General features: G+C 36.7%; 1 pseudogene; it reads left to right on the forward strand.

Annotated features, from left to right (window-relative positions):
- The first annotated feature begins 2,330 nt into the window (after positions 1 to 2,330).
- On the forward strand, positions 2,331 to 20,665 carry LOC149213871 (peptidyl-prolyl cis-trans isomerase FKBP42 pseudogene; annotated as a pseudogene).
- The last annotated feature ends 254 nt before the right edge of the window (positions 20,666 to 20,919 follow it).

A 20,919-nucleotide genomic window follows, 5' to 3' on the forward strand; every position in this document is an offset into this window, starting at 1 on the left:
TTGTTACTGCTCAAGTTGTGCATTTTGTTACCCCTTCTTTTATCACGGGTACCTATGGAAAATATTTTCACTTGCATTTGGTGAATATGGCTGGATACGAACAAGTAGCCTTACTAAGGGAATTCAATTATAGCATTACATCATCAACATATTTATTGCTCTCTTATAAGCTGATTAGGGTCATAATATATTTATTGCTCTCTTATAAGCTGATTAGGGTCATAATATCTTGATTATTGGTGTGTATTTCTTGATTAAATGTTTTGAGATTTATAGTGGCAACATTAGGTCATCATTTATTTACAACATTATACAACTTGTTAAGGGAAGACAAGGATGATTTATGCAACCCATGTGGTTGCTATTGTGAGCCTATGGTATTGATGAGTGAGCTAATATGTGATGATTGTGGTTGAAAAAATTCCAAAATGTTAATACTGAGTTTTTTTTGCAACTTAGATCACAGTTAATACAAGCACATCCTACTTAACCTATTCATTTGTGTCTATTAATTCTGAAAGGGAAGTTTTTCCTTATGAAACAAAACATCCAGGCTGAGAATGGGATCCAGCCTTCACATAATCGACACGCTGACAAGAACAATAATGATTTGAATTGGTTTTGGGTAGTGAAAAAAAGAATTGAGTGGCTTCACCATTAGTGTGGCCAGCATGAAAGCTACTGAACGTGCCTTGCTTCATGTGGACTAACCATTCCTCTTTTCCAAATGTACCACCCAGAGCCAATCTTATATATGACGTTGAGCTTATTGGTTTGGAGCAGGCCAAGGAAGGTAAGGCAGGTAGTGATATCGCAATAGAGGAGCGGATTAAAGTAGCAGATAGGAGACAACGGCAAAGTAATGGAGGACAAATTAGCAGAGGATTTGCAACAATATGAAATGACCCTAGCATACATGGGAGATGATTTTATATTTCAGTTGTTTGGATATAGTCACTGCTGTAAAGAACCGTTGCAAACTTAATATGGTTCAATGTTTGTTGAATTTGAATTGTTATGAAGAAGCTATTTGCCAATGTAACACGGTATTAGCTTAGGATGAGAATGATATCAAGGATTTATTTAGACGGTGTAAGGTATGACGTGCTCTATACTAGACTCATAAAGCAAGAGAGGACTTTCACGAGGTTAGGAAACTTTTCCTTGAAGATAAGGTAGTGATATAATGATTATTTTTTCAATTTAATAATTTCTCTTGAAGATAAGCCTTAGTGATACAATGATTATTTTTTCAATTTAATAATTTCTCGTGAAGATAAGACAATGATACAATGACTATTTTTTTAATTTAACAATCTTATTGGTTTCTTTGCATCTTTTGAGAAAATTGGTAAGCCTTAGTGATACAATGATTATTTTTTCAATTTAATAATTTCTCGTGAAGATAAGACAATGATACAATGACTATTTTTTCAATTTAACAATCTTATTGGTTTCTTTGCATCTTTTGAGAAAATTGCTAGTAATTAAATTTATTATTTTTTATATATTTATTGTGCCAAGAGGCGCGCTATAACCCAGTAATATTAGAGTGATTTTGTAGTAATGTAAATATTTATAATCTTTTACCATTTATCATGGTTTCAATTAGCATTATAAATTTTATAATATCTATTTTAAGATATTATTCAATATTCTATACATCGTGTACCTATGCCCATTGGAAAATACAAAGCCCCTCATTTAGTGTTTTTTGGAAAAACAAATTGTTCACAAAAGGAGTGCATTTTGAATAATTAGCATTTACAAGTGATTCCAGAATTCGGTAATTTCATGAGGTAGGATAGTCATTGATTTTGTGCATCAGAGTCCACAAAAATATTAAAGATCAAATTATTTATGTAATATTTACAGTATGATATTAATTTATTTATGTAGTATTTACAGTATGATACTAAGCCTTGAATCAATCCCTTTCATTAGCATAGTTTTCAACGCTGTACTCCATTTGTGCTTTTAAATATTGCATTTCACAGTACTTTTGTATAATTTCATTTTTTCAAGCTCGTTTCATCAATCAAGTCATTGAGGGTTACCTTATATTCTGGGGCCTGCAATGGAGAAGCCGAAGTCTAGGGAACCATCACACTCTTCCAAATCTCAAACTCAAAGTGAAAACTAAGGTGCTCGCTCCCCAAGTTTGATTCGTAGCAAGTTCTCAAAAAATAAGTTCAAGCAGGGCAAGGAGGCTAGGAGATTCATAGGGGTTCATAGGTGTCCATGAGCTCATTTAGCTGTACAAATCAGGGACCCAAAAATGAAAGAGCACCGTTGGCTTGGAACCTTCGTTACTGCAAAAGAAGTTGCGTATGCTTATGATTTCACTGCGAGAGCCACGAGGCCGGATGAAGACACGAACCAACTTCATATACATCAATCCAGAAGCGTATTTGGCCTTCTCACAACCACAATGTCCTGCCGTTCCTGACAATAATACTGAGGTGGCCATTGGTATGGAAAAACCATTACTACATAAGCATGAAAAGCCACAAGACTCGTGGGCTGATTTCCTATGGTAAGCTTTGAACACCCAACTTGCCAGCTACAATGAAACGAAGTGGCATCGCCACCACCGACAGAAAAAATCAGTTTAAATGGTGGCTACAACCTGCTTGAAGATGTACTGACGAGTAATTACTTGAATTCTTCACAATTAGATGCAGATCAATATCTGTGAGTCGATTGTAAGACGTTCAATGCTCGCCTGAGATCATAATGCAAGTTCCTGGCACAACACAGGCCAAGATGAGATTGATCTAGCCCCAAATTACTCAAAACCACATATGATCTTACTTATGATTTTACCATTTCATTCTTTCTTTTATCATCACTCATAACTATTTTTTTACTTGTTAAAATATCTATTCATCTGAATTTTTATTTCAGGATTTATCAAGTTTCAAGAAGGATCAAATCTCTTTTCACTTTAAAAGAGATTTGCATGGCAAAAAATTTGATCTTTGAGCTTAGTAAATCGAGAGTTAAAATGGATCTATACTTGTTTAATTATTAATTATAATTATAATTATTAATTTGTAACATTACAACATATCTACCATACCGGGATCAAAAGTTTAAGTTTAATTTCTTTATGAAATATAATAGCTAGAGTGGGGGAAATACTAATTAAAATGTAATAACATATCTAGACAATTTGAGTGCAATAAAAAAGTTTTATCTTTACAGGTGTGTGCAAGTATATCACGCCCTAAAAAAAATAAAAAAAATATTTTTTTTACTACATTAGCTTGAATATTAAATTATATATAATTTTTTAATCTTATTAATTGACTAAAATTAATTATTAAAATATACCTATGTATTATTGCATCTAGAGGCGCATTCTATGGCCAAATATGACCCCGATTTGAAATATTTTTTACTACATTTGATTGAATTTTAAATTATATATAACTTTTTAATTTTATTAATTGACTAAGATTAAATTATTAAAATATAACTATGTATTATTTACTACATTTGCTTGAATTTTAAATTATATATAACTTTTTAATTTTATTAATTGACTAAAATTAATTATTAAAATATAACTATGTATTATTGTATCGAGAGGCGCATTCTATAGCCCAATATGACCCCGATGTGTAACTATGTCACGTTCTCAAAAAATAATAAAAATATTTTTTATTAATGTCCGCCTAAACAATAACTTGAATCTTAATTTATATATAACTTTTAAGTAGTATTGGTTGTAGGCTTCTCAGGACAAGACATACGGATGGTATACCATTCAACATCAACCTCAGAGTTCAATTTATTTAGATGGAAAAATGATTTTGTGCTAGAGGCTGAAGATCCCACAATATAGATTTGGTGGCATGTGACTCCTCTTCTAGTCGGTGGATTTGCTTCTCAAGCACTTCAACTTGACTAAGAATATCCTACTTCTGGTGGAGATCAGTAGTGGCGAGTGCTTGGTTAAAAAACTATTGAGTTTGTTGTCACAACTGGTAAAGGTTGGTCCTTCTGAGCAAGGAGACTAGGCCAATCTTCCACTTGTCGAAAAAATTCTTGAGAATAATTCATAATTGGCTCGAGATTTCTGTTGTATGAAGATCCATGCACAACCTCTTGCACAATCTATTGGATGAAATGATCAACTGGATCAGGGAGTTCTCTATGTAGTTCAACAATATTGCACCACAACTCTTTATTATCGAAAACTAGATATTTATAAGAAACTTCAACAAAGTCACAATATTCAGCCAATTGACACATAAAGAAGTCCTGTGGAGCATTAGGTACAACTTCGGTAATGGTTGGAAACATCTGCTGGAACTTAGCATTAATATATTCAATCTGTCTCTGTAATTGCACCTTTTCACCTCTCAACTAGTCTTGTTCCTTGGTCACATTGATGATTCGCTGTTATTGTTGCTCATGAACAGAGAGAATTTCGTTGTAGCAACCTTCCATTTGTAGGGAATAAGTTTTAATAATCTAAAGTAACTGGGATGAAGATTAACTGTGTAGATAATATATAGACAAAGCATCAGGTAAGAGGAATCGGGCATGCAGGGGTTGGCCACTAGCAACAAATTTTTTAGAGTGTCCCTGACGTGAAGTTTCCCGCTCTTGACTCTGTTCCTTCTTGAATCCATCTCGGATCCTGGAAACAACATTTGAGGGAAAAAGAGGAATGATATCCTAGAATTGCACAACTAAATATGAAACTTCTCAGCATTGAGTAGGGTCTTGACTGAACTCAACAACCTGAGATTCTAAAATAACTGTACCAGGGTCCTGTTGAATCTCGGATGAAGATTTCACATGCGACATTGTGACTACCTCTATATGTGACTCAAGTCCAACTGTGGTTAGTTGTATGGTATACGCGAGGGAAAATTCAATGTCCATCTCAACATTATCTCCACCAGTATTTCTAGTATCAAGGATATCAGAAATAGTGATAGATTGCGATGTGGTACGTGGAGAAAAACTAGGGGAAAGTGTGGACTCGATAAGCGAAGGATTACATGGATCCTCCACCATTTTGGTTCCCTCAACATGGTCTTTTGGCTCATCATCAACAAGGTCAACAACATGAGAAAGTTGGACATTAGGATTGGTTTGGGCAAAAGCTTGAACAAAAGCAAAGGCACCAAAGGTGGAAGGAGGAGTAGCAGAGATTGTAGGTGGAGCAACAAAAATGGGACTCATAGAAACAAAGTGTACTGCTGGCGACTTAAATGATGGACCAATAAGAGGAACAACAATAGGAATATTTGAAGTAGAGCTAACAAAACTTACCATGGAACTGACTTTCGACATAGTATTGCAGATAAAAGACACACATTCAAGGAACTTCTTCAACATCAACTGGAGATCCTGTTCAATATTAGTCATGCACCTTTTGGAATATGATGGAACATTTGCAGAGGAATGACAAGGTTGCATTGCGTCTAGAGAATAAATAATCTCGCCCTCTTGGTGCATGCATTGAGCTCTGAGCCAATACAGTACCTCATTATGGAAAACTACTTCAAAGACATAATAGGGAAATGACCACATTTGGAATGTATTGAGATTGACTGTTTTAGGACGAATGTAACTGTGGCCATGACTTATCCCAAACCATATTTAATGAGCATATTTATCCAAAATCAACTTTGGCACCCTGGTCAATGTTTCTGTAGCATGCACCATCTTAGTGTACCATTTTTCAAAATCTTGCTCATTAAAATATCTATTAGCATAATCAATAGAAGTTTTCCATGGAGCATAGGCAAGAGTAAGAGGTTCATCTTTGGTGATTTCAACTAGTTCTCTACCTTCAGGTGTACACCACTTCATCATAGCAATGGAAATAACTAAATATCCATAGATAAAATAGGTTGTCGGCTAAAGACATCTTTGTAGGCTTCACAAATCTCATTCAAAAGATAACTACACCAATTTAATGATTCTCCTCACCTTTGGTGTAATGCCGCATAAGTTTTCCTATAATGCTATGACATGCGAATTTGATTCAGGTATTGTTGATCATTTCAATAACAATTACATGACCTTTATGCTGAGTGCCATATTTTCCATACAAGTTATCATCACACTTATTTTTGCCTCATTTAGAGACACTTTCGAATGCAGAGGAAACCTCTGGACCGTATGGCGACAATTCTGTAAGCTTGTAAGTGTCCTCAATGTGGATAATATATTCTCTGTCAAGCCACAACAAACCTCCATGAATTCCATTGATGAGGAACTTGGTGCAGTGCATGGCCACTCATGTGGTGCCAAAGATAGGAAAATTGCATAATTTCATTAGGGAAGATCGCTGCAAACGCTAAAATTCAGGGTTTAGCCATGAAGAAGAAATACCGCCTTGTTTAGCCGCAGAATCCATAAATACTTCCAACTCAAGAGCTGGAAACATAACATATTGAGTCAAATCGTTTTCAACCAAGGTGGCTTTTTCATATTTGCCCAAAGTATCTTCTGTGGGTTCAATACGGGGATCTAAGAAGCCAGGTGGAACTACATGTTTAAAGAGACAATCCATGGCAGAATATTGATGACTGTAAACAATTAAAATTGGTGGATGATAGCAGTTTTGGAAAGCAAGGAGGCTCAACACAAAAGCTAGGGTGAAAGACTATAAGGGATGCACAAACAAAATGAAGAATTGACACAATGACACTCGAACTATATAGAAAGGACTTGAAAATATGTGGAATGATTATACTATTAGATATTAAATACGAAAAACTTTCCAAATCAAATTGAATCTAGATATTAATGATGACTAGTTCACAAATCTGCAGGACATGACGTAAAACCTTCAAGAAAGGAAATACCATAATAACAAGGTAACGAGAAATGATTTGAAAGCTTTAAAATTGTAAATCAAATTGTAAAAAATGGTTATTATGGGAAACATCAACATAATGACTGAAAAAACCTTATTAATGATTATGAGATTGACAGAAATGACACTTTACACATAGCTCCCAAACCATAAATGGTTACGGTGGGTCGCAAATATAACATAACAACATGACTGACATAACTAGACTAATGAACTAATTGACACAACTTAATTTTACCAATTAATTGACTAACATGACAACCTCAATCCTAAATCTAATTGATACCCCCTTTCAGAGAGCGAGAATTACTAAAGAAATTTTACTAGCCTTAGTAGGGCTTCAGGCGTGCACCATTCACCCAATTGTTAGAAAATTATATATTACGGAGCAATGGAACACATAAAATATTGCAAAAATATAAACACAGAAAACACATAAAACAAGAGAGACACAGATATACATGGTTCACCCAATTTGGGCTACGTCCACCTCGAACAGCCAATTCTTCCTTTCTATTATCCAGCAAAATGAAGAGACACAACCTATAGCAGATCCGCTGTAATATCCTCTGTTTTCTCTCACAGTCTCACCTCTCTGTTTCTCGCTCAGAGAATACACATCTATTTCACAGACTCAAATACAATGCCCTCATACAAAGAGAGGGGGTTGCCTTCTAGGGCAAAAAACCCTAAACTAAACATAAGTTTTACCGTCAGATCATCCGCCTAATGAACGGCCCAGATTGACTAGAAATTACTATACTTTTACAAGGCAATTTTACATCTATTTTTGGCTTCAGGGGCGCTGCCCCCGAACCCTTGCCTGGGGATCGCTGGCCCCCGGACTCCCCAGCTGGGGGGGATCGGCCCCCTTGGACCCCCACAGGGGGTACAAGTCCCCCCCGCACCCCCCGCGTGGAGGGGTGTACAAACTTCCTAGGGTATACATCCGGCTGAAACAAAAGACCTTTGAACAATCATGCTCCACACACAACAATCTCCCACTTGGAGAATGATTGTAGCAACTCCACCGCTGCTTCATTTGCTGGACAATGACTCCTCTTTGGACCTGGCTGTTTCTCATCTTCATCGTCATCCTTGAAGACCAATTGAAACTGAGCATATTCTCAGTTTCTCCCTGGTTACAACTTTTGTTAGCATATCTGTAGGATTCTGGCTAGTGTGTATCTTTTCCAGCTTCAACTCTCCATCTTCCAACACTGATCGTATGAAATGGTACTTGAGATGTATGTGTTTAGTCCTGGAATGAAATGCTGAGTTCTTTGCAAGATGAATGGAACTTTGGCTATCACTATATAACGTGCCCATATCATGCTCCTTACCCAATTCACCCATAAACCTTTGTAACCAAATCATTTATTTACTAGCCTCTGTAGCAGCAACATACTCTGCTTCTATTGTTGAAAGTGCAACAACACTTTGGATTTTTGAAACCCAACTGACAGCTGTTCCACCAACAGTAAATACATATCCTGTAGTGCTCCTCCTGTTATCTCTGTCACCTGCCATATCTGCATCAACATATCCCTGTAGAGAAATGTTTGAACCACCAAAGCATAATGCTTGATTTGTGGTACCTTTCAAATATCTAAGAATCCATTTCACTGCCATCCAATGTTCCTTTCCTGGATTGTTCATGTACCTGCTTACAACTCCCACTGCATGTGCAATATCAAGCCTTGTGCAGACCATTGCATACATTAAGCTTCCAACTGCTGATGCATATGGAACTTTAGACATATAATCCATGTCTTCGTGGGTCTTTGGGCACATTTCCTTACTAAGTTTGAAATGGCTAGCAAAAGGTGTACTAATTAGTTTTGCATTGTGCATATTAAATCTTTTCAATACCCTTTTTATGTACTCATTCTGAGACAATGTTAATTTGTGATTTTTCCTGTCTCTAGTGATTCTCATACCAAGGATTTGTTTTGCAGCTCCCAAATCCTTCATTGCAAATGAATTTGCCAATTTTATTTTGAGCACATTTATTTCCTGCATGTTAGACCCTGCAACAAGCATGTCAGCTACATATAATAACAATATAATATAGCTACCATCATTTTGCTTTTTCAGATAAACACAATTATCATAGTGACATCTAGTATAACCTTGTTCAGACATAAACTTGTCAAATTTTAGATACCACTGCCTTGGAGCCTGTTTTAAGGCATACAAGCTTTTCTTCAACCTGCACACTAGTTTCTCCTTCCCTTTCACCTCATATCCTTGTGGCTGCTGCATATATATCTCTTCATCCAAATCCCCATGGAGAAAGACTGTCTTTACATCTAACTGCTCAAGATGCAAATCTTCAGCTACTACTAGACTTTAAATAGTTTTGATTGAAGTCATTTTAACAACAAGAGAAAATATTTCATCAAAATCAATACCTTTTTTCTATGCAAACCCCTTCACCACAAGTCTAGCTTTGTACCTCTGATTTCCTCCATCTTCTTCCTTCAGCCTGTAAACCCATTTATTCTTCAATGTAGTTTTTCCGCAGGCAACCTGACTAAGTCCCAAGTCTGGTTATGCATTAAGGAGTCCATCTCTTCTTCCATGGCTGCCTCCCACTTCTTCTTGCTTTCAACCTACATTGCTTCTTCATAACATTCGGGTTCACCAGAATCAGTCAACAATAAATAATATAATGAAGGAGAGTATCGTACAGGGGGTCTACTTATCCTGGTAGATCTTCTAACACCACTTTCAGGTGTTTGGGGTGCCTGTTGTTGTTGTGGTGGTTGCTGCTGTTGTGGTTGTTGATTATTATTATTTTCAGGCACCTTTACTTTTTCAGTGATTTCATCAAGAACTGTGTATTCCTTGTTTTCTTTTTCTTGTTTCTTTTCCTGCAACTGATTCTTATACAATACATTTTCATTGAATATTACATCTCTGCTCCTAATGATTTTGTGATTTTCGTAATCATATAAGCGATAACCAAAATCATTAACACCATATCCAATAAAGGTACATTTATTTGACTTTGCCTCCAGCTTTGTTCTATTTTCTTTATCAATATGGACAAAAGCCTCACAACCAAAAGGCTTTAAAAAAGAGTAGTTTACTTTTTTACCTGTCCATGCTTCCTTCGGAACACCACCATCCAAGGAACTTGAAGGCCCTCTATTTATTAGATAAACAGCAGTATCTACAGCATCTGCCCAAAATTGTACAGGCAATCCTGCATGCAATCTCATGCACCTTGCACGCTCCATGATTGTTCTGTTCATCCTTTCTGACACACCATTTTCTTGTGGTATTCTTGGAACTGTCTTCTCTATGCGAATTCCATGCTCTGAACAGTACCTATCAAACTCTTTGCTGCAATATTTACCTCCATTGTTTGATCTAAGACACTTCAACTTCTTCCCTGTCTCAATCTAAACCAAAGCTTTCCATTTCTTGAAAGTATCAAATACATCAGATTTATTCTTAATACAATAAATCCAAGTTTTTCTAGTTGCATCATCAATAAAAGTAACATAATAACGAGAGCCACCGAGAGATGATACCTGAGCAGGTCCCCATACATCTGTATGCACAAGCTCTAATTTTTCATTCTTTTTTTCTTTCCCAACTCTGAGAAATCTGACTCTCTTCTGTTTTCCATAAATGCAATTTTCACAGAAGTCTAAATCAAAATTCTTCAAACCCGACAACAAATTCCTTGAGTGAAGAATCTTCATCCCCTTTTCACTCATGTGTCCGAGCCTATGATGCCATAATGCTGCATCTGCTCCTTTGGAAGTTAAAGCATTAACAGAGTTAGAAATACCATTGCATAAATACAATGTACCAACCTTTTCGCCTTTTGCTATTACCAGGGTTCCTTTGGTGACCTTACAAGCTTTATCTATGAAAATTGTCACACAACCTTCACCGCCTAACTACCCTGTTGAAATCAGATTTTTCTTTAGATCTGAAACATGCCTTACCTCCTTTAGTAGCCATTGGTTTCCATTCTGCTGTTTTACAAGAACCTTACTCATTCCAACAATTTTATAGGGTTTATTATCACCCAAACGAACTTGTCCAAAATCTCCTTGAACATAGTCATGAAAGTATTTCTTATCAGGTGTGGCATGGAATGAGGCCCCTGAATCTACCACCTAGGAATCAGTAATATTTTCGAAAGAAAGAATCAAAGCATCTTGTAACACCTCACCTGTCACATTTGCTTCATGATTTTTTTCTTGCTGTGAATCTCCTTCTTTTCCCTTCCGAGATCTACAATCTTTCTTTAGGCGTCCTTTCTTTCCGCATTTCCAGCACACTATCCCTGATCTAGACTTGGATCTGTCTTTCCTTGATTTACTGCGATATCCTAAGCTCTTTCTTCTTTCCATTTTTCTTCCCCTAGACTCTGCACTCAAAGCTTTACCCGATGTCTCACCGGAGCTTTTTCATCGCATTTCCTCGCTAAGGATAGCACCGACAACATTATCAAACTTTAAAGTACTAGATCCAGACACAAAGTTACTAATGCCCATTACTAAACCATTCCAACTTTCTGGTAATGAACACAAGAATAACAGGGCTCTAACTTCATCATCAAAGTTTACCCCTACAGAACATAACTGACTTGTAACAGTATTAAAATTATTTAAATGGTCTGCAACAGATCCACCTTCTGACATCTTCATATTAAATAACCGTTTCATAAGAAATACCTTGTTTGAGGCCGAGGGTTTTTCATATAGTTTTGACAATGCCTGAATCAAACCCTCTGTCGTTGTTTCCTTCGAAATGTTGAAGGCGACTGACACAGCGAGGCACAACCGTATTGTTCTGAGTGCCTTTTTATCGAGAAGGTTCCATTCCTCATCTGTCATAGCCGTCGGCTTCTTTGTTTTTCCGCTCAATGGTAGATATAGATCTTTCTGATACAGATAATCTTCCATCTGCATCTTCCATAGAGAGAAGTTTTGGCCATTAAATTTCTCGACCCTAAACTTACCATATTCCGCCATTGCTCCCACTCGAATGAGGAACCCTTCTTTCCTGTGAGTTTATCAATCAAATAGACCTTCAACTCTGATACCAGTTGTTAGAAAATTATATATTACGGAGCAATGGAACACATAAAATATTGCAAAAATATAAACACAGAAAACGAATAAAACAAGAGAGACACAGATATACGTGGTTCACCCAGTTTGGGCTACGTCCACCTTGAACAACCAGTCCTTCCTTTCTATTATCCAACAAAATGAAGAGACACAACCTACAGCAGATCCACTATAATATCCTCTGTTTCCTCTCGCAGTCTCACCTCTCTATTTCTCGCTCAGAGAGTACACATCTATTTCACAGCCTCAAATACAATGCCATCATACAAAGAGAGGGGGTTGCCTTCTAGGGCAAAAAACCCTAGAATAAACATAAGTTCTACCGTCAGATCATCCACCTAATGAACGCCCCAGATTGACTAGAAATTACTATACTTTTACAAGACAATTTTACATCTATTTTTGGCTTCGGGGGTACTGCCCCCGGACTCCCCAGCCGGGGGGGATCGGCCCCTGGGACCCCCGCGTCCCCCCCGCACCCCCCCCCACGTGGAGGGGTGTACAAACTTCCTGGGGTATACATTCGGCTGAAACAAAAGACCTCTGAACAATCATTCTCCACACACAACACCAACTAGTGAAACAAGCTCCATAACAACATGAATGACATAACTAGACTAAGGAACTAATTTCCACAACTTAATTTTACCAATTGATTGACCAATATGACAACCTAAATCCTAAATCTAATTGATGTCCCCTTTCAAAGAGTTAGAATTACTAAAGAAATTTTACTAGCCTTAGTAGGGCTTCAAGCGTGCACCATTCACCCAAACAGGAAAAAAAGCTCCATAAATCTGAGTGACCTTTACAACTCCAAAAAACCCTATCTCCACAATAAAGAAAGGACCTAACCAATGCATTTTTAACTTACTAGGATGCTTCAAATGTTTCTGTCATAAAGTAATACCCAGTCTCCAACAAAAAATGAGTTCTGTCATAAGGTAACTCGAAGAGTTTTGGCACTTAAGATTCTCAGGGCCATAAAGAATAGGGGTGTCATATGTTTTTGGTTCTAACCACATTATGATGTGGATTTTGGATGGATTGTATCTTTTTCTTGTCACAGAAACATTTTGGCTTACAACCTAGGTTGTTTTATTTCATAATGTGTGCGACATTGTAGCCAAAATCCATTTTAGAAGGAACATATATAGTCTATTATAATGTAGAAATCTTACAAGATTCTCAGGGTCATAAAGAATAGAGTTTAAGATTTCTCAATGAATTACGCATACTTTCAGGATATGCAATGTATCGTTAAATTCACTAAACCTTTGATCTTTTGAATGTCCTACATGCAATTACGAAATTAATGAAATTAAACGAATCAGTCATAAGAACTGAGGTATATCTTATATACATTGTATAAAACAACTTTTCAATTTGACTAGCCTTTGTGACCAGTGCTCTTTTTATTAGCAAATCTATCTCTAATCTTATGTCTGCGACTTAAATCAGTTTATTGTAGTTTATATAATATAGAAAAATACAGAAAATATGAAAGTTTGAATGAAAATTATACATGTACATCAATGTAAATCCAAGATTCCAAACCATTAGAGACAGTTGCTCAAGTTGAACTCTTTGCTTAACTGAATTTATATCCCAAGATGGACTCCTTAACTCATGTTGACCTAGACTAAAATATTCTCTGATGGTTTTATGTAAGAACATTCTGTAGTCATCTCTCTGGTTGATGTTCACAATATTCTAAAACGTGGCTATAGCTGTCCATAGCTTTCAAGTCTATTCCATAGAATCCATGTATGCTAAGCTCTGACACCAAATACTTGGAAGATATGTCAAATATATTCACAGCCAATATTAATAATGCAAGTTGGTTGTTCCATCAGCAAAGATAGAGTATTTTGGCCTTATAGAAACATTAGGGATAACATGTAGCTCAATAGACAATTGAATCAAAACAACACTGTAAGACTAGGGCATATGATAGCTGGCCACCTAGTTAAACTGTTGTTCCATGAAGAAGAAAGCTTCACTCCCCAAATGCCGGGGAGAAGTAGGGATCCAGAAACTGGATCTTCCAAGTGAAACCTAATGACTAAGCCATTTTGGAGGATGATTCAAGAAAAATACTTGACTATGGAGCAAAATTTTAGAGCTATGTACACAGACAATGCTCTAATATCAATTCTTCTTTCTAAGGCTCTTCACCCTAGAGGCTTTTGTTTATGGAATTTGACAATAAAAGAACAAAACTTGTTTGCAGAAAATGCCTTCTGGGTCAGTGGCAATGACAAAACAACAAGATTTTTGGATAATCAGTGGTAGGTCATCAGGCTCTATCCAAAATTCCAAGTCTGGATAGGATATCTAGTCAGCTCATAGAAAAAGGATGAATTGGAGAAGAAACTTACTGAAATATAATTCAAATCAACAACCAATTTTAAGAAATTGGTGAGGTTTCGAGGAAAAGCCAGGACCATTATCTGGTAACTCAACCCAACAGAAGTAAAGATCCTTCAGGAAGCTCTTAACCAAAGGAAAGTTCTTCATATGCCAAAGCTTGAATAAACTGTGCTGGATTGACAAAGACAAATGCTCTTTCTTGGTTAAGGACTGTTACATCCAAGCATTGCTCAGGGGCTACCAGCGAAGAAAAATATTCCTTCTGGACCAGATTTTGGAAAAAGGGGATTTGATCAGAGATAGCACATTTATTGGATTGCAAATTGCAATAAAAAACAGAATTCTAACCCAGTCAATCTTCAAGAAACATGGAATCACAGGTCCCTCCAGATGCAATGGTTGTGAACAGAATAAGAAAGATGCTACTCACCTCATTCTGGACTGTGAAATCGCAAAGTCTCTGTGGCAGCTTTGGGAAAATGACCTATCATGTTCCAAGCCTGAGTGCAATTTAGTGATGGAACTTGGAAGTCCTCCAAAACTAGAAGTCTACTCCCTCTAACATAAGTTTCTAAAATTCATATGCATCATCAGTCTATTTATCTTCTGGAATGTATGGATTGAAAGGAACTTTAGGATCATTGAAAACAATATTCTCAACCCTCTTAAAATTTGGAAGAAAACGAGGCTGATTAGGCTGAGACTTTAAGAGGACAAAGTGATTTCCCAAGAAGATGGACAGGTTAAGGAGCCACAGGGAAAACATCTATTGGAGCTATGCAATCAAGGATAGCTGACAGGTCCCCAGGAGAACAATGGAAACCTCCTTGGAAGAAATCTACAGCCTGAACTTTGATGCAGCTGCAAAAGGAAATCTAGAAAAGGTTGCCATTGAAGGGGTATAAGAGACAGTAATGTACAATGGGTGTAAGGAAAAAATAGTAAGGAGGGAATCCATCTTATCAATTGGCTAGCACTATCTATCCCCAAACACCTTGGAGGATGGGGATTTAAAAACCTATCATGGTTTGCAAAATCTTTATCTCTAAAAAACATGTGGAGAGCCTTGTTCGGTGGGGGTCTATGGAGTCAGATTATAAAAGGAAAGTATTTAAATCACAAGTCTATAGTGGACTAGATCAAAGGATATGCAAAAAATCTGGTCAAAGGAGGCTCCATTGTCTGGAAAGATCTCACTACATCTTTTCCCATTCTCTTTAACTAGCTCGCTTGGAAAGTTGGGGATGACAAACAAAGAGTCCTGGGTAAGGACCCTTTCATTGGAGAAGGTCGCGCCTACAAGTTTTCTCTAGAATTAATTAACTATGTTAATCCCAAAGGAATTGTCCATTTACATAATATCAAAACAAGTGGCTCCTCTTTGTCCTCCGGAAACTACTAGCTAACCTCATTAGAGTTGGGAATGGAAGGAATCCCAGCAGAGGAATGGAAGAATTTTATATTAGAGATAAACCTAAATGGAATTAGAGTAAACAATTCTAAGGACCATCTGATTTGGAGCTGGGATACATCCTTTGGGGAGGTAAAAGCCTGATTGACATATGAAGCAATTCTATATTCAAAGGTGGAGCCAAATCACAGATGGTGGAACTATTGTATTTGGAAATGGCCCATCCTAGCCAAATTAAAATGCTTCACCTAGCTAGCCCTACACAATAATATATTAACCTAGGAGAATCTACAAAAAAGAGATTTTGTAGGTCCTAATAGTTGTAACCTGTGTAGACAACAACAAGAAACAGTGGATCATAGATTTACACAATGTTATGCTGCACAAGGAATCTGGACCACACTTTTACAGGATTTGGGCATCCACACAATTCAAAGATGGGCTTCTTTTGAGGAATCTCTTATTTTCGGGGTCATGAATTCTTGTCGCCTCAGTTCTCTTCCCATCTTTGTGGCATGGGGCATTTGTCTTCTAAGGAACGATATTATCTTAAAAAATGATATAGCCTATTTCCTTACTCAATCTTCAAAGGTCGTTGCACACTTCAGAGAACACAACTCTATGCAATCTAAATTTTCCCCTAGAAGACTCAATCTTCCTGTGATTCCTCTTGATGTTCCTATCAACAAGGGAACCTAAGTGGGGGAGGGGGACTGATCAAAATGCGAGAGAATAGATCTATCCACATTAGAATTAGTATTAGACCCGAGACAAATTCCAAAGCAGAACTGATAACAACTTGGACTCTTTTGGTAGTTGCAAAGCATAAAAACATTAAAAATATTATGATCCTAGGTGACTCAAAATGTGTAATTGACTGGTTAAAAGGAGCAACACAATTAGAAGTTCTAAAACTGGTAGCCTGGAAACACAAAATTGGAGAAATAAGAGGATACTTACGAGAGATCAAATTCCAATACATTTATAGGGATTTCAACAAATATGTTGACATATTATCAAAAATTGCACGTCACGGACCTTGGGCTTATTATAATTGAAGAACTGGAGGGCAGTCAGATCCAAGGTTCCTACCACATATCCTTAGAACACTTGGATTAACTCACAAAGACAATCACCCAACAATGTAAAAAAACAGTTTCATCTTCCATTTTTTTCCAAGTCAAAGACAAACGCTGAAGCATAACAAAATCACATATTTTAGTTTTTACCCTCTGCTTATTCATCTTTTTCAAATTCCTTTCTGATGTAATATTCACTCTTAACTAAATCTAATTTTACAACAAATGTATTTTACATTTTACAGTGACAAGTTTAAGAAGAATAAACCAATATTTTTAAGTATGACTCTCTGACAAAAATAACTAATATAAATTCAAGCAAAATTCCGAATTGCCCTCATCTTAGAGAGAAAATATCAAACACAAACGAATATCAAGGAACAACTGTGAACCTGCAATAAATTAAAAAACACAAACAATATCAAAACAAAAATTACAGTAGCAATTTAGCTCACATAAAACAACTTGAATGATTAACAGTAGCTTACAATAGTTCCGAGCTTCATTCAACAAGTCTGACAATGTCAAACCCTAACCCTTAGTCAGCTAGAGAAGTGTGCAATTTTCTTATGAGTATCCCTATGTTGCTGGTTCAAATTCCAGGGATTTGAACAGTGTGCGGGGCCGGTCTGAACAGAATACTCATACTCTGAGATTATGAAAAGTGAGTGGCAAAAAATTGTACATATTGTCAGATGCCAAAGTTCGACGGGCACTTTTCATGTGCGGAGACAATTACAGAAACAAATGGGCGATGGATTAGGGTTTGCTGGTTCAAATCCCTGGAAGCTCAATAAGCACGATAACAACGAATAAGCACGATAACAACGAAAATTTCATAGAATAGAACATTTGCTGGGAGAGAGTTTCAGGTGATGGCAAGATATTAAGCAGACCCGCACTCCTAAGCAAGCCAGGTAGCTGAAGGCTGAAAGAACATCAAAATATCCACAAAAAAGGGATGAAAGATCCCTGTAACCCTAAACCCTCAAAACCTGCCATGCAAAGTTTACAAAAATTCCAAATAGGGTGTTTTGTGTTGAAAAACACATAGAAATAGCTGGTAGGATTAAAATCCTGTCGGATAGTGGCCATGGATGGTCACCGACCTTCTCCGGAGCTCGCCACACCTTCGCCAGACCTTCTCCACACCTGCAACGAGAAGAAATAAGCCATTAGACAATAGAAAAAAACCAAAAAAACCAGCATAGAATAGAAAAACCTGCAATTACCTCTTAAAAAAAACCTTTGACCTCGAACTCGCTAAAACTGCAACTGGCTCCTCCCCAAACAACAAAAATTGCGAATTAAACCACCACCAAAGAAACCCTAAACAACCGGCAGTCCAGAATGACCAACAAATCCAGATGTAAAACCATAAGAAAGCTAGAAACTCTGTTCCAACCCTGGACGCATAATCTCGAACAATGGCGGACATCAGCTCTTGGTTGGCAGACGAAGTGCGTAGGTTTTGGGGCTGTCCCGCGCCATCTTCGGCGGAGGGCTTCGCCCAACAACCAGCCCCGAGCAGAAAGACAAAGGGAAAATGGAACATCGCAACAATGACCCCAAACAAACCCTCGAAACAGCGCGGAAAGGAGTTTTAAGTACATGACACGATGCCCAACACGTGGACCTCCATGACAAACAGGTGTCATACGGTAGTCACGGGGTTTCACGTGGCGGTAGGCGACGTGGCGGGGAGGGCGAACAAGTAATGGAGTCCCTCCCCTATGCTCATGGAGATTGAACGTTGGTTTTGCAGTTTTTTTTGAAGTATTAATTATAGTTAGAGTAAATCTGAGAAGAACAAGTGAGTGATAAAAAGGTGCAATGCAATCTCTTTATGAGATTCTTTCTTATTTGGACCTAGTCTATAATATAACTCTAAACAAATGTATTTTATTGTTTGAAATAGTCCCCACACTGGACATGTGGCCTACAATATAAATTATATGATTTGTTTTGTGAGAGTCATCTTTGATGGGATGTCTCAAACATGAATTTTAAAGGAAGGAACAAGTTTATGGATAAACCATTGGAAAAGGGCTACTCGAGGTATATCATGCCAATCATGATATTTCAAAAAAGCTTTGTTTAATTTTTGATAGCATGATATTTCAAAAAATCTTTGTTTAATCTTCGCAATAGGACTACTCGAGGTATATCATGCCAATAATGATATTTCCAAAAAACTTTGTTTAATTTTTGATAGCATGATATTTCAAAAAATCTTTGTTTAATCTTATTATCGAAGATTGGTACATTTTTTTTAATTGTAAAGAAATAAATCCTGGTAGGAGTTGTACCAAGGTAGGTTGAGTTCATTAGATAACTTAAGAAAATGTTTAATATGGAAGGAGGTTCTCATAGAGAAGCCAAATTCTCTCTAAAAAGATGCTTTAAACATACAAGCATTCTCCTTCAAGAGGATTCTTAAACTGGTGATGTAATGCTCAATAAACAAGGTTCAAGAATTGGTCCAAAAAAATAAAGAAACAATGGCTGCACTCTTCTCAAACTTGTAGAGTTTCTGTAATGATCTCAACTCATCAAATTTCCACTTCAATACCTTGTCACCAAAAGAGGCATGTACTTAGAGAAGCAAACTCTTCAAGGTGGCAAACTCTTCAATGTTGGATTTGTTACTGCTCAAGTTGTGCATTTTGTTACTCCTCCTTTTATCACGGGTACCTATGGAAACTATTTTCACTTGAATTTGGTGAATATGGCTGGATACGAAAAAGTAGCCTTACTAAGGGAATTCAATTGTAGCATTACATCATCAACATATTTATTGCTCTCTTATAAGCAGACTAGGATCATAATATCTTCATTATTGGTGTGTATCTCTTGATTAAATATTTTGAGATTTATAGTGGCAACATCAGGTCATCATTTATTTACAACATTATACAACTTGTTAAGGGAAGTATGACAAGGGTGATTTATGCAACCCATGTGGTTGCTATTGTGAGCTTGTGGTATTGATGAGTGAGCTAATATGTGATGATTGTGATTGAAGAAATTCCAAGTGAATGTTAGTACTGAGTTTTTTTTGCAACTAAAAAGAATCACCAAAAATTTAGATTTAAGGCACAATTAATACAAGGACATCCTACTTAGCCTGTTCATTTGTGTCTATTAATTCTGAAAGGGAAGTTCTTCATTATGAAACAAAACATCAAGGCTGAGAATGAGACCAAGCCTTCACAGAATTGACATGCTGGCAAGAACAACAACCATTTGAATTGGTTTTGGGTAGTGAGAAAAAGAATTGAGTGGCTTCACCATTGGTGTGGCTAGCATGAAAGCTATTGAACATGCCTTGCTTCATGTGGACTAACCTTTCCTCTTTTCCAAATGTACCACCCATAGCCAATCTTATATATGAAGTTGAGCTTATTGGTTTCGAGCAGGCCAAGGAAGGTAAGGCAGGTAGTGATATCGCAATAGAGGAGCGAATTAAAGTAGCAGATAGGAGACAACAACAAAGTAATGGAGGGCAAATTAACAGAGGATTTGCAACAATATGAAATGACCCTAGCATACATGGGAGATGATTTTATATTTCAGTTGTTTGGATATAGTCACTGCTGTAAAGAACCGTTGCAAACTTAATATGGTTCAATGTGGGTTGAATTTGAATTGTTATGAAGAAGCTATTTGCCAATGTAACACCGTATTAGCTTAGGATGAGAACAATATCAAGGATTTATTTAGACGGGGTAAGGTATGACGTGCTCTATACTAGACTCATAAAGCAAGAGAGGACTTTCACGAGGTTAGGAAAATAGCAAGAGAGGACTTTCACGAGGTTAGGAAAATTTTTCTTGAAGATAAGGTAGTGATATAATGATTATTTTTTTTAATTTAATAATTTCTCTTGAAGATAAGCCTTAGTGATACAATGATTACTTTTTCAATTTAGTAATTTTTCGTGAAGATAAGACAATGATGCAATGATTATTTTTTCAATTTAGTAATTTTTCGTGAAGATAAGACAATGATGCAATGATTATTTTTTCAATTTAACAATCTTATTGGGTTTCTTTGCATTTTTCGAGAAAATTGCTAGCAATTAAATTTTTTATTTTTTATATATTTATT

The sequence above is a fragment of the Pinus tabuliformis genome, chromosome 1_1 (genome assembly GCF_031772625.1).
Source record: "Pinus tabuliformis cultivar Carrire ecotype Pingquan chromosome 1_1, CPIR1, whole genome shotgun sequence".
NCBI lineage: Eukaryota > Viridiplantae > Streptophyta > Pinopsida > Pinales > Pinaceae > Pinus > Pinus tabuliformis.